We start from the raw sequence: 12847 nt of genomic DNA on the forward strand, positions 1-12847 counted from the left end.
AAAATGTTTACACTCAGAAAAGAATCTTCTTGATTTTGGGTAGTTGTCATTTGGTTGATACATTACCTGCTACATGGAAGTAGTTATTTCTGATACCCAGTTGCACACCTGGTTCATTGCTTCCTATTTGGCTGTGTCTCTTTCTTGCACCCTACAGTGCATAGTATGCCTTTAAACCTTGGTGTTATTAAGTTGGTTTATATTCTCCTTTCTCTTCTTTCTTTTATAAGGTCTCCTCTTTTCCTTTTTTCTGTGTCTCAGTACATATGCATTATCTCACTTCTGTTGTACCAATGAGTTATGAAGTATGCCATTATAGAGCTAACCCCCACAAAATCCGAGGTTATTGTTATTAGCACCCTGTAGCTCCATCTGAAGTGTTAATCACAGTTTAGTTTTTTTTTAAAGAGAAATGGGGGCTCGACATATATTGCATGTGCGCAATTTCCCTTGAAAAGAACTACCAACAAAGATGGCTGTCATGGAAAATGGTAAACAGACCAAGTCTCTTTTCCATTTCTATGACAGACATCAGGAAAGAGGTAGGCTAGACCAGCGAGAGCAGTTATTAGGGGGATTGCAGGGGGGGTGAAGGTGTGCAGCAGGATTCCATAGAGAACTGGGGCAGAGGCAGATGGGGGTAAAGGGCAAGGGGCCTTGGGTGCCGGGGCTGAAATAAAAATGGCAGACCCCTGGGGGAAACGTGCATGTGGGCGAGAGAATGCAGGCATTACTGATCAATTTCGCCAATGTTCCCATCCTGTTGGTCAGACGATCTCTCCCCCAAGTGGTAATATATTTTTTCACCTTTTTGCATTAAAAAGGTTAAAAAAAAAGGAAAAATGTTGTTCTACTAAAATACTGAAAGTTAGATATATTCTTGACACAAGGCAATATGGAACTGAACATTACCTAATTTGTTCTTGTATCTGAAATAGTCACTTAAGTTTGTAGATACACTTTATTGGTTAATATATCTTAGACGGAGTGGCCCCTACCTTATAGTCCGTGAAAAGAAAACATACAAAATGTAGATACAAAGGGCCTGGTTTACAAAAATCAGCAGGGGTAAAGGGCCTGAGTGTTTGTGATCCCATAGGTGATTTGGAGCTGGGAAAAGAGGACAGAGCTGGCGCTCGCTCTAGCCACGCCCCCATCAACTCGCTGCACATAAAACTTGCTAGACTCCCGCAGCCGTGAAGCCCGCACGGGTCAATGGCACGGGGTATTTGTCCGCCCGTAGGATGTTCTGGAGCCCGCAGACGATCCCTCCACCCAAGCCCCAACCATTTGTGGCAGCACCTTTGGGGAAAGTCCATGCACCTGTAGCAGTGGACACTGCATCCAAGAGGTCTCCAGGGCACGAGAGGGACATTGGCCCAAGTAAGTGAAGTAGTTCAAGACTCGTGGATTGGTCGATTTTGGACCGCTTCTGTTGTCTTCTTACACCATGGGAGCTTCTTGGGGGCAGAGACTCGAGTCCCGGAGACCATTTTGGTTGGTTTTTGAGTCTGTTACTGAGCCTGTTGGACTGGTGGAGATGGGGTTGGGGTTTTCCCCCCTCTCGCCCTGTTTTGTTGGAGGACGGGAGCTGAGGCTATTTTATGGTCCAGTGGTGCTGGTTCCATTGGTGGCTGGCCCTGGGGGTAGGCGGCGGGGGCGATACAGGCTGATTTTTTACAACGCGGATTGCTGCAGGCTGCTCCGAGGAGCGGGGGGGGGAGCAGACTTTGGCAGCCCATCAAACAGGTTGTGTGTGCCTTGCTCCCGCAGCCTATTTGCCCAGTTGTTAATACATCAAGATTAACTCATGTTTTTTTTGGGACTATATATTTGTATTGACTTTGATCCCTAAGTCTGGGTGTTGTGCCCTAGATACAGTTTGCTGTTATATACTGTTGCACGTAGCCGATGTTTGTTTGGATTACCTATTGTTTTGCATATTTGCTGATAACCTGTTATATGTTTGTGTGTGGGATGGTAGGGATGGAGGAGGTTGGTTGCCACAATTTTGGGCAAAAGGTGAATAGTGGTTAAACAAAGGTGTACCCCTCCCATATTGTCTACATATTGTCTATTATGTTGAAGAGGGCAGACAATGGCCCTTTCTCTCCTAAAGAAAGGCGTAAGAAAATATACAAAATGTTTCAACCCATTTGAGAGGTTAATGTGTCAATTTCAGAAATCCAGGACTGGTTGGAGGACATAGAAGCCTGGGAGTGGCCGCTCAGTCTGGTACCAATGTAATAGAGGGTGCCTGTTCCAATTGCATGGCTAAGTGTGGGACCATGGAGCCAACTGATAATTTTACAACCTACACCCGCTACGCATTATAACAAAACTGCCACCATTCCGCACACTTGTAGAAGCAAGGGTCCCATAAGGACCCCTTGGGGGTCTTTGAGGTAGAGAAAAGACGGGTCAAGCAAGTGGAAGAAACTTTACCTTCTCAGCCAATATGGCTGGTACAGAGGTTCCTATAATGGGTAACATTATAGAATTGTACCCCACATGTGGGAATGAGAATCCCCCTAAAGACTTGCAACACCCAGGCATCCCTACATAAGACTATAGAGAGTACATGTGTTTCTGGTGCAGGGATGGGAACAGTAACCCAGGAGGAATTGATTATATTTAGTCCTACAATCCCCCTGTCTAATACATTCTCCCCCCTTGTTAATGCTGCTGATATGCAAGTAGTAAAAGCCAAGGAAAGGGTGGGGCTCACCCAAGTAAAACAATTAAGAGGGGGAAGCGCATACCGCATACAGCCTACACCCAGACCTACATCCCAGTCAGTACCCGGGGAAGAGGGTAAGGCAGTCTCCAATTCACCTCAACTGTGTTCCTGCCAGATAGCTAACGATTTTCAAGACCTACAGGGTGGGGAAAAGAAGGCACTCAAAGATACTATTTTAATGTTGGCGGACAAGATAGACAAGCTAGGAGAGAGAAGACTTCCCTCTATTGCCAAGAACCCATATCCCATAGATGGGGCTAGGGACAATCCCTGCGTTGGGCGCCCAAACATTGGAAGTGATATAGCAAGCACAGACTTAGCAGGCGCAATTGGATCAGGCCGGGCCTAAATCCACTTCTGTATATGAATGTCCTAAGAGCAAGATGTTTCCCTTCTGCCTTTCGTCACTCCGATAATCGCAATTATAAATCGTCATGCAACCAACTACCCTCGATATGTCTTGCTCCCCAACTGCCAAATATGGGATGAAGAATACTCCCAATCATACTAGGACATGCCACATGAGAGGGGCATCAGTAATCATGTACAATCTATCTGGACTATTGCCAGGTGCCTTTGAAAACCATAAGTCCCTGGTTAACAAATGTACTCATTGGATATCATCTGTTAAAGGTTGTACCTTAATCAACTGGGAAGATATTGCTAGGTGTACAAGAAGGGAAATGCCCAACAGGAAGGATGAATGTATCCAAATCGAATTTTGGTCTAGAAGCATAGTTGAGGGATTGCTGGCCATTGATTATCAGACCTATCCTCCCAATCACTCGTATTACCTTGAGATCCACATCCCTTAAGCCGATCCCTAAAGGCCACCATCATGGCCAAAAACAAGTTGAGAAAAGAGTGGCACGACCAAACTACATGTCCTCTCTGGGTAACCCAGCTCATGCGGATAGTCCCAAAGAACAACGAGCCCTAGTTGTAGAAGATAGATTAGATGGGGTTGATTGACTACCTCTGAAAGATAGTGAGGTACTGCCAAGCTACTGTTGTAAGTTAGTTTCTTGGAACATTGCTGGCCTCGCCAAACACATGGATTATCCCAGTTAGTGTGAATCCTTGTAAGGCTTTGAATTAATTATATTCCAGAAAACCTGGGCCACGGACCAGATTGTCCTACAGGGCTACCAGACCTATTCCTCTCCTGCTAAAAAAGGCCCTTTGGGTAGGCCCAGGGGAGGTTTGTCGATCTGGGTGGGCATAGCCCTGAACTAGCACATCAGAGTGCCTGACTGGCCTAGCTGATCTCCAACACATAATAGCACTAGCAGATCCGTTTGGAACAGGATCAGTCTGAGGCCTCAGTTTGCCTCCACGATTGCCTAAAGGCAGTCGGGATCTGGATGGATCAGAACTGGCTAAAGTTAAATGGTGATAAGACGGAGGTACTGTTGGTAGGTTGCCCCCTTAACCCCTTCTTGTGGACCTCTGCTTTTTGGCCCTCTGCCCTTGGCCCGTTACCTAATCCAGTTAGTAAAGTAAAGAATTTAGGAGTTATCCTTTCCGCTTCTTTGTCTATGACTAACCAGGTCACGGCCGTGTGCCAGTCCACCCACCACCAGATCCGAATCCTCAAGGGGGTCATGCCCATGATCCCGGAAGCCCTCTGCCCCCCTGTGGTGGCCGCGCTAGTCCTTACACGACTGGACTATTGCAACTCACTCTATCTGTCTCAACCCATCGGCCTTATACACCGCTTTCAGCGTATGCAGAACCTTGCTGCTAGGCTGGCCACTGGCTCCCCTTATGGTGCCCACATCACGCCAGTGCTTCGCCAACTGCATTGGCTCCCGGTGAATCAGCAAATTCATTTTAAATCACTATGCATTGTTCATCGGGCAATCCATGGTCAGGGAGCCGAATTTTTGCAGTTTAAATTCACCCGCTACCTTCCGGACTGGGACCTCTGTTCTGCCACCTCTAACCTTCTTACTGTCCCTAGGTTTAACCGGGAAAGGCTCGGAGGTAGAGCCTTCTCTGTTGCCGCGGCCAAACTTTGGAACAGCCTCCCTTCATCTCTTAGGGCCACTGTTAACCATCTTGGATTTAGAAGAGCGTTGAAAACTAATCTGTTTTAAGTCTGGCCTTTCCATTGGTCTTCTTCGATTGGGTAGTCTCCTTTCCAGCGCCATGATTCCTTTGGGTGAACGTGCGCTTTACTAGTGTTAATAACATAACATAACTAGCAAATGATGATCATTACTACCGCCTATTCAATGTTTATAATACACCAAACTCTGTGACACCCCTAAACATCTTTAACAAAATCAGAGAGCTAATTGACTCATGTGAGAAGTCAGTCCGTGAGAAAATCTATATAATAATCACTGGGGATTTCAACCTCCAGTTTGAGCCCTTAAAGGAACTGGAAGGCTTATGGGAAGATCAGGATTGGGGTTGGGAAATATCACAACTTGTATCTGATTATCCTAAAAGGACCCACAGTCAGGCCATCGACACAGCACATATCATTTATGATATTGAGTTAAGAGCCTGTAATAGTCATGTTAACGAGCAACCAGACAAGGACACCTTCTTTGGCAAATCCATCTCCTTGCATATATATTATATCTTAATCCTAGCTATAGACTGGGATTTGTTAGCCAATTTTGAAGCATTAGATAAAAAACTAGTGTGATCACAAACCCCTGGTTGCGATGTTTGAGTTTTCTCGAATATCGACCAGGGACAAAACAACAGCTAAAGAAGTTTAGGGTATTTCAGTATCAGGTCATGCCCGTAAAACAGTTAGAGGGGCCAAAATAATGGAATGTAACATCAAACTGGAAATCTACAGTGCCTCTCTGGACCAAATTGGCAACATCTGTAGTGAAGGAAACACAGACCTGGAGGTTATAAATGACTATGGGGTCCTAGTTGAACGTATTCTGCCATACGTTAAATATCCCAAAACAGTGGTTAAAAAACATGCGCTAGCCTGGGATGGCTGGTCCGACGACGAATGTAGGGCAGCTAAGCAAGCGATTTTGATCAGTTTAGCTGAAGAACCCCTAGCAGACAAGCCCCAACTATGGATTTGTAGAGCTACCTACAAAAAAATCATCAAAGAGAAAAAGGATAAATATTTAAAAGCCAAATGGGCCAAGTTTTTGGAAGCAATTGAGAGGGGAGATAGCCCCACATTTTGTAGTTTTATCTCTGAAAAAGAGGCTAACTGGGATATTCATCTGAAATGTTGCATTGAAGCTGATGGCTGGTCTAACCATTTAGCGAAATTGTACGTAATTGGCCCACACGATTGTACCGGTAGAGAGTATAAGGGGGTCCCTACACAACTCGAGTGGCCCTCTAGTGGCGCCACCCTGCGGCCTGTGTTACAAGAGGTATATGACGTGAAGGGGCTCCAAAAAAGCAGGTACGCACCAGACCCTGACAAAGCTCCAGTTAATCTTTATAAAGACGAACCAACGGTATGGGCTCCTGTACTTTGACTTCTCTTCACTGCTGTGTTAAACTGTGGGGTAGTTCCAGCATCATGGCGCAAAGCAGCCATCATCCCAATTTACAAAAAGGGAGGGAGGTACCAACCATCCAACTATCGAACTATTTCGCTGCTAGAATACGGGAACACATCTTTGCCAAACTAAATTGCAACACCTACACGACTGTGTGGATGATCATGAGATAATCAATAACTTGCAAGCCAGTTTTAAGTCTGAGAGCACCATAAATCAAGGCTTTTGCTTGTCTCTGCTAACCCAAAAGTACACCATTTTGAAGAAAGCAAAACTATATGCAGTTTTTGTAGATCTCCAAACAGCCTTTGACAGAGTACCTTGCGACCAATTGTGGCGGTTACTTCATAAAAGACAAATCTGATTGTGGTAATCCAGACACTTTGGTGGTTGTCCGGTATGGGCTGGCAGGCAAGGTCACTAGACCATTTAAGGTATCCAAAGGTGTGAGGCAGGGTGGTGTCCTTGCCCTGATACTCTTTTGTATATGCATTGATGAAGATATCCTGGAACGGTTGGACAACTGCTTAAACCCACTCAAAATAGGTAAAGAAAGCCTCCCGGCTCTGTTTTTTGCAGACAGTGCCGTTTTCTTATCTACCTCTCCAATGGGCTTGAAACATACCATGTCAATGTTTATGTGCAAATGTGAGCAACATGGACTTAATTTAAACATTGGAAAAACAAAGATGATTGTCTTTAGGCCCAGGTTTTCAAAAAGGGTGGACCTAGACATCAGGGTTGCTGAGCACTAGCTTGAGTGAGTTAGAATTTGTGACTATCTGGGAATCAGATTTCATGAGAAATTCTACTGGACGGCCCATGTGAACAAAGCTGGCATTAACCTCGAAAAATACAGCAGTGGGGCGAGAGGATTCCACCACTGACATGGAGACACTAAAGCTGCATAAAAAGCAGGCAATTTCTTCAGCTCTATGTGGTGCAGATCTTTGGTGCCATGTCAAGGTGTTAAACCTGATATTGGTAGAAAACAAATGTCTTTAAACGTTATTGCTACTCCCCCCAGAGCTCCCCGAATGTTATTCTACACTTGGAAACTGATACGTGTCCCATCAGGGATCTGGTTTCCTATAGACTGGTTTATTACTGGATCAGGCTTTGGTCTACTCCTAGCCTTGACGGGTAACGTGATGCTCTATATCACATAATGGAATTGGAAGGAGGGAAGAAATTACCCTGGGTAATACATGTGAAGAGAACCCCCCTTGAACTTGATATGTCTATTGTGTGGACTAGCCCAACCATGGAAGATAAAACAACATTAACTAGATTTAAGCAGGCAATGCTCGTGCACAAAAGGAGGAAAATGAAGAATGACTGTAACAACCCGGGCATTGACCCTAGCTACCTCACGAGTAAACAGGACTTTGGATACGAATAGTATTTTAACGTTATTAGTCCCCCCTACGCACACGTGCTTTACAGAGAATTCAGCATGGGGACACCTAGGATAGCCAGGTTCACAAGAACATGGGGGGGGCTCCAAGCACAGGTTTGTGACTCGTGTGTGGGCCAGGAAATGAAAGAGTTGCACACTTTGTTACTTTGCCCTGAATTGAAAATCCTAAAGTCCCATTATTTAAGAACTTTACTTAGGGCGTCAGGTATTAGATCCTTTTTGGACACCTTAAATCTTTGTAAAGAGTCATCTGACCATTCTGTAGTGTATCTTGTATCCAAATATATACATCAGGCCTGGCTAAGGAGGATTACTATAGCAGACAGACTAATTTCAACTGCTCTGGACACCAATTCTATCTGACCCTTTGACTTTATCCTACTAAGCGTTTTGATAATGTATTTTAAATTCTTTTAACACTTATAGTTATTTTACTGTGTTTATGTTGGAAAGACCCAAATAGATTGAATAAAAATGCTGTTATGGAGCATTTGACCGAATTCGGCCACAATTAATCCAAAGCCCTAAATTCAGAGCATGAGGAGTGGGGATTGCGGCAGTGTCCCCCGGTCCCCATGTTCAGTATTATGGTTTTGTGGGTTGTGGAGGTGTCCTTCACTTAATTGACATTGGAAGGGGGGATCCCAAAAAAAAAGAGGAAAAAAGAGAAAGGGACCTTGCAGCGTCAGATCCGACCCCCGTTAGAGGGATGGAACTGATGCCGCAGGGTATAGGAGAAGCGGTGGTGGGGGCGGCAAGCAAAAAGGTAAGTAGTGAGGGGTTTGGGGGTTGAATTTGAGTTGTGAATCTTTTTTGAGTTGTTTTAACAAAGTCGAATTGCAGCGAAATCGACTATGGTACATTCCGCTGCCATTCTTTCGACTTAGGTAAAACAAAACAAATCATTTTCTTTAGATCCCAGACCTGATTACAACAGGATATTTGTTCTTTTTTTAATCATACCATCAGAAAGCTTATGTGTTTTATCGTTGCGTTGTTAAGTCTGAACACAGTGAATCCATGAAAGGTTTGCTATTATGCACTTTATTGGAGAAGATCTAAAATCCTAGACGGAATGTGGGTACATAAAGTCTGCATATGTAATGGCCCTTGGTGGGTGTTCTAGTTTCCTTGCATCTTAAAATATCGTTTTTAACAAGTTGTTATGAAGTGACCAATTGTGTATTATATCAATTGATTGTTTGAAGGATTGATTAATTGCTGCATTAACAAACTCCAGGTAATCCAGAACAAAGCACTAAACATCCCATCGAGGGAGCATATTTCAGCCACAAGAAGGAAAAGCTCATTGGCTAGCGATTCATGAGCGCATTGTCTTTAAAACGCTGGCAATCAGTCATAAATGCCTTGCGAACACCGCCCCCAAATACCTCTCTCAAAAATTCACCAAATCGCAGTACTCCAGACTGACCCACTCCTCCAATACTCACCAACTGATCACCCCGAGATTCAGACTAAAAAGAGCAGTGGGGGTGAGCTTCTCGGTCATCACCTTCAAAAATTGGAACTCTCTACCCATGACCCTAAGATCAGAGCAATCGTATGGGCCTTCTAGAAGCACCTCAAGACTTTTCTATTCTCCTAATGCTGGCCTCCTTCTGACCTACTTGGTCAGCACTGATTGTGTACCTAAATGCAATATGTCTCAATAGTTGTGTAACCATGTAACCAGCGCCTTGATGTCTCCAGGTTTAGAGTACTTTACAAATGCTAAAATAGAATTATCTGTATATGTACTTATTTATTTTTAATGTGTACGTGTTTTTATGACTTGATGCCAAAAGGAAAACAAACATACGAAAAATGTTTTCAATGGGACTTTCCCATGTTAAAACATTTTTGTAAATCAGGCCCAATATGTTTTCCTAAGGGTAATAAATATCATCAAACCAACTGAGCATCAGTTTCGGCCTGATGCCATGTTGGCATCGCAATTGGCAGTCATCTAGATATTCAACAAAAGAACACAAGGGGAGTTGTCCTGACTTGAACAGTCAAAGCTAATTGCAATTTATTGGGATGCAAATAAAATTTGATATGTATCTGATCCCCTGTTATATCTCTTATTTGAACATATCCAGGGGCAAGATGGGAGAGCACCAAGGAGAAAGAGTATACCACAAGTACTTAGTTAATATAAAACTAGGAGTATTTTTTTATTTTCTTTCCTCAGTCAAATGTTCACTTTTAAACAAACAGAAATTGCATAGACCCATAAGTAGTACTAGATATTCAACAGCATCACATTTCGTGCAGGGATATTCATTTTGACTACCAATTGTTTCTCTATTTTTAGAGTTGTTCTGAGAGCAGTTATCCATTTTGCTAGTTCTTTGCATCAGAAACCGGTTTGCCACTACAACGTTATAGTGGGACCGCAGCGACTCACTATGAGAGAGGAGACAAGAAAATAGTTTCCATTAGAAGAAGCAAATGGATAGGCAAAAACTCGGAAGTAAATTCAGCATTTATTTAACTGACCAGAGATGGCAATGGAAGTTCAAACAAGTAGATGGCTTCGCCCAACTAGTGATAGCATCAATGATGTATCCGTGGCGCTTAGTTGATTGAGTTCCCGTTAGAATGAAGCTCTAGAGGTTACTTGAGAAGTAGTGTCCCCTGAAAATGTTGACAAGCTGTGGCTCATGGGGAAGTCGTCACCCCTGCATTCTCTCTTGTCCTGAAACAATTCTTGAAATGGCTGCTCTTCGAATAGCCGTAGACTTAGAGCAAGCAGTGAACGTCTGAATCAATATCCCTCTACTGAATGATTTCTTGCTAGCTATTGGGCCAATAATTCAGGTAGGGGAATGATGGTGTTGTAGTATATGTTTCCTATCCCAGTGTCTGACCTCATCCCTGATGGAATGTTAGGATGCCTAGGAGAGCGTGAGCGTTCCATGGTGTCAGTTGGGAGTGAGCTTGGCCTGTGGTGGTCGTAGCTGTGTCCCCTCCCCAGCGCTGTCTCCTATAACATATAACTAGAGTAACTGGAGTGACTGTATATACTTATAAATAATGTACAATAAAGCCTACCCTGGAACAGCCTGAGACACCATAGGTGCACTGCGTAAGAGTCACTTTACTGGGGTTGCCACTACGACAGTTGGCTCACTCTTTAGCATTGCAATTAATGCTAATCGACTTAAGGCGGGAGGGTAGCTGAGCTGCCCCTGCCCTTACCAGAGCAGTGGCAAGCCAGTTCAGACCTAACGTTACTATGAAATTCGCTCAGTAGTCAGGGCCCGCTGTGCTTTTTTAAAGTTATTTTTCGCAGTGGGCTGATGGCTTGCTTTACAATGTGGAGAGAGAGACGTTTCCGGTATGTGTGAGAAGTGGAGAGGAAGTACAAAGTCTTAGGTTGATGACGTTTACCTTTCAAAGATTCGTGGCAGGAGTGAGTAAATTTGGTCTTTACATGGCAGGGTTTGATTTGAAGCAAGCAAGTTGCTTTCTAGTCAGGTCCCCAAGTACTTCGAGTTCCTGATCTATTTAATGAGCGAAATTCCTCAGGTTTAGAAATGTGTCCGCTTTTCAGATACTCTTTCGATGGCTGGGGTGTGATGGGGTCCTATTGCATCCCATTACGGCCCCTGTTGCTGTATCAGCAGCCTGACCTTTGTGACGTCATGTACACGTGTCAGAGGAGCCCCTGGCACTGCAGCAGCATGCAGAGGTAAACAGCTGTGGGAGCGCACGAGGAGCCCATGCACGGGGCGTAGGAGCCACGTCCTTGTGAGGCCATGGTACTGGGAGAACTCTCGGGAGAGCTGGCCCGCAAGAGATGCATTCTGGAGATTAGAAGCGAGTGAGCAGCGACACTTCCAGAGGGCCTGCCTGGCCATTCAGGAGACCACGCCTGCCAAGGAAGCCACTGCACAGCCAAGGCTCTGAAATCCAGGAGGAGGAACTGGAAGACCCACACAACCCTAAGGGCTGTGTCGAGAATAAGGTAGAAGGGACCACTGCGCAGAATATCCTACAAACTATGGTAGAGCTCACAAGGCCTTTATATAAGTTAGAGACCCTGACGGTCTATCAGCCACCTGCCAGCCTATCATAAACTGTATACACCATTTCTCGGGCACCGCTCTTATCTCTGAGACCCTTCAGTGCTGGTCGATTTTTAGCGGCAGACATCACTATGAGCCAGACCCTTCAGTGCTGGTCGATTGCTAGTGGCAGACATCACAATGAGCCGGGGGTACCGGGATAGGGCTCCATGCCTCTGAGACCCTTCACTGCTGGTCGATTGCTAGCAGCAGACATCACTATGAGCCGGGGGTACCGAGATAGGGCTCCATGCCTCTGAGACCCTTCACTGCTGGTCGATTGCTAGCGGCAGACATAATAAGCCAGGGTTCTGGGATAGGGCACTGTGCCTCTGAGACCCTTCAGTGCTGGTCGATTGCTAGTTGCAGACATCACAATGAGCTGGGGGTACCGGGATAGGGCTCCATGCCTCTGAGACCCTTCACTGCTGTTCGATTGCTAGCAGCAGACATCACTATGAGCCGGGGGTACCAGGATAGTGCTCCATGCCTCTGAGACCCTTCACTGCTGGTCGATTGCTTGCGGAAGACATCACTATGAGCCGGGGTACCGGGATAGGGCTCCATGCCTCTGAGACCCTTCAGTGATAGTCGATTGCTAGCGGCAGACATCACAATGAGCCGGGGGTACCGGGATAGGGCTCCATGCCTCTGAGACCCTTCAGTGCTGGTTGATTGCTAGTGGCAGACATCTCGAATGATAGCAGCAGACATCACAATGAGCCGGGGGTACCGGGATAGGGCTCCATGCCTCTGAGACCCTCCAGTGCTGGTTGATTGCTAGGTGCAGACATCACTATGAGCCGGGGGTACCGGGATAGGGCTCCATGCCTCTGAGACCCTTCAGTGATGGTCGATTGCTAGTGGCAGACATCACAATGAGCCGGGGGTACCGGGATAGGGCTCCATGCCTCTGAGACACTTCCGTGCTGGTCGATTCCTAGCGGCAGACATCACTATGAGCCGGGGGTATCGGGATAGGGCTCCATGCCTCTGAGACCCTTCAGTGCTGGTTGATTGCTAGTGGCAGACATCACTATGAGCCGGGGGTACTGGGATAGGGCTCCATGCCTCTGAGACCCTCCAGTGCTGGTCGATTGCTAGGTGCAGACATCAC

At 45.5% G+C, this 12847-nt stretch overlaps 1 protein-coding gene across 4 annotated transcripts in view; it reads left to right on the top strand.

Annotated features, from left to right (window-relative positions):
* The window catches only part of CLIP2 (CAP-Gly domain containing linker protein 2), a 705753-nt gene that overhangs the window by 375209 nt on the left and 317697 nt on the right, over positions 1-12847 (top strand). The gene's annotated exons all lie outside the window — the stretch shown is intronic.

The sequence above is a fragment of the Ambystoma mexicanum genome, chromosome 9 (assembly GCF_040938575.1).
Source record: "Ambystoma mexicanum isolate Mex_15411 chromosome 9, UKY_AmexF1_1, whole genome shotgun sequence".
Classification (NCBI taxonomy): Eukaryota; Metazoa; Chordata; class Amphibia; order Caudata; family Ambystomatidae; genus Ambystoma; species Ambystoma mexicanum.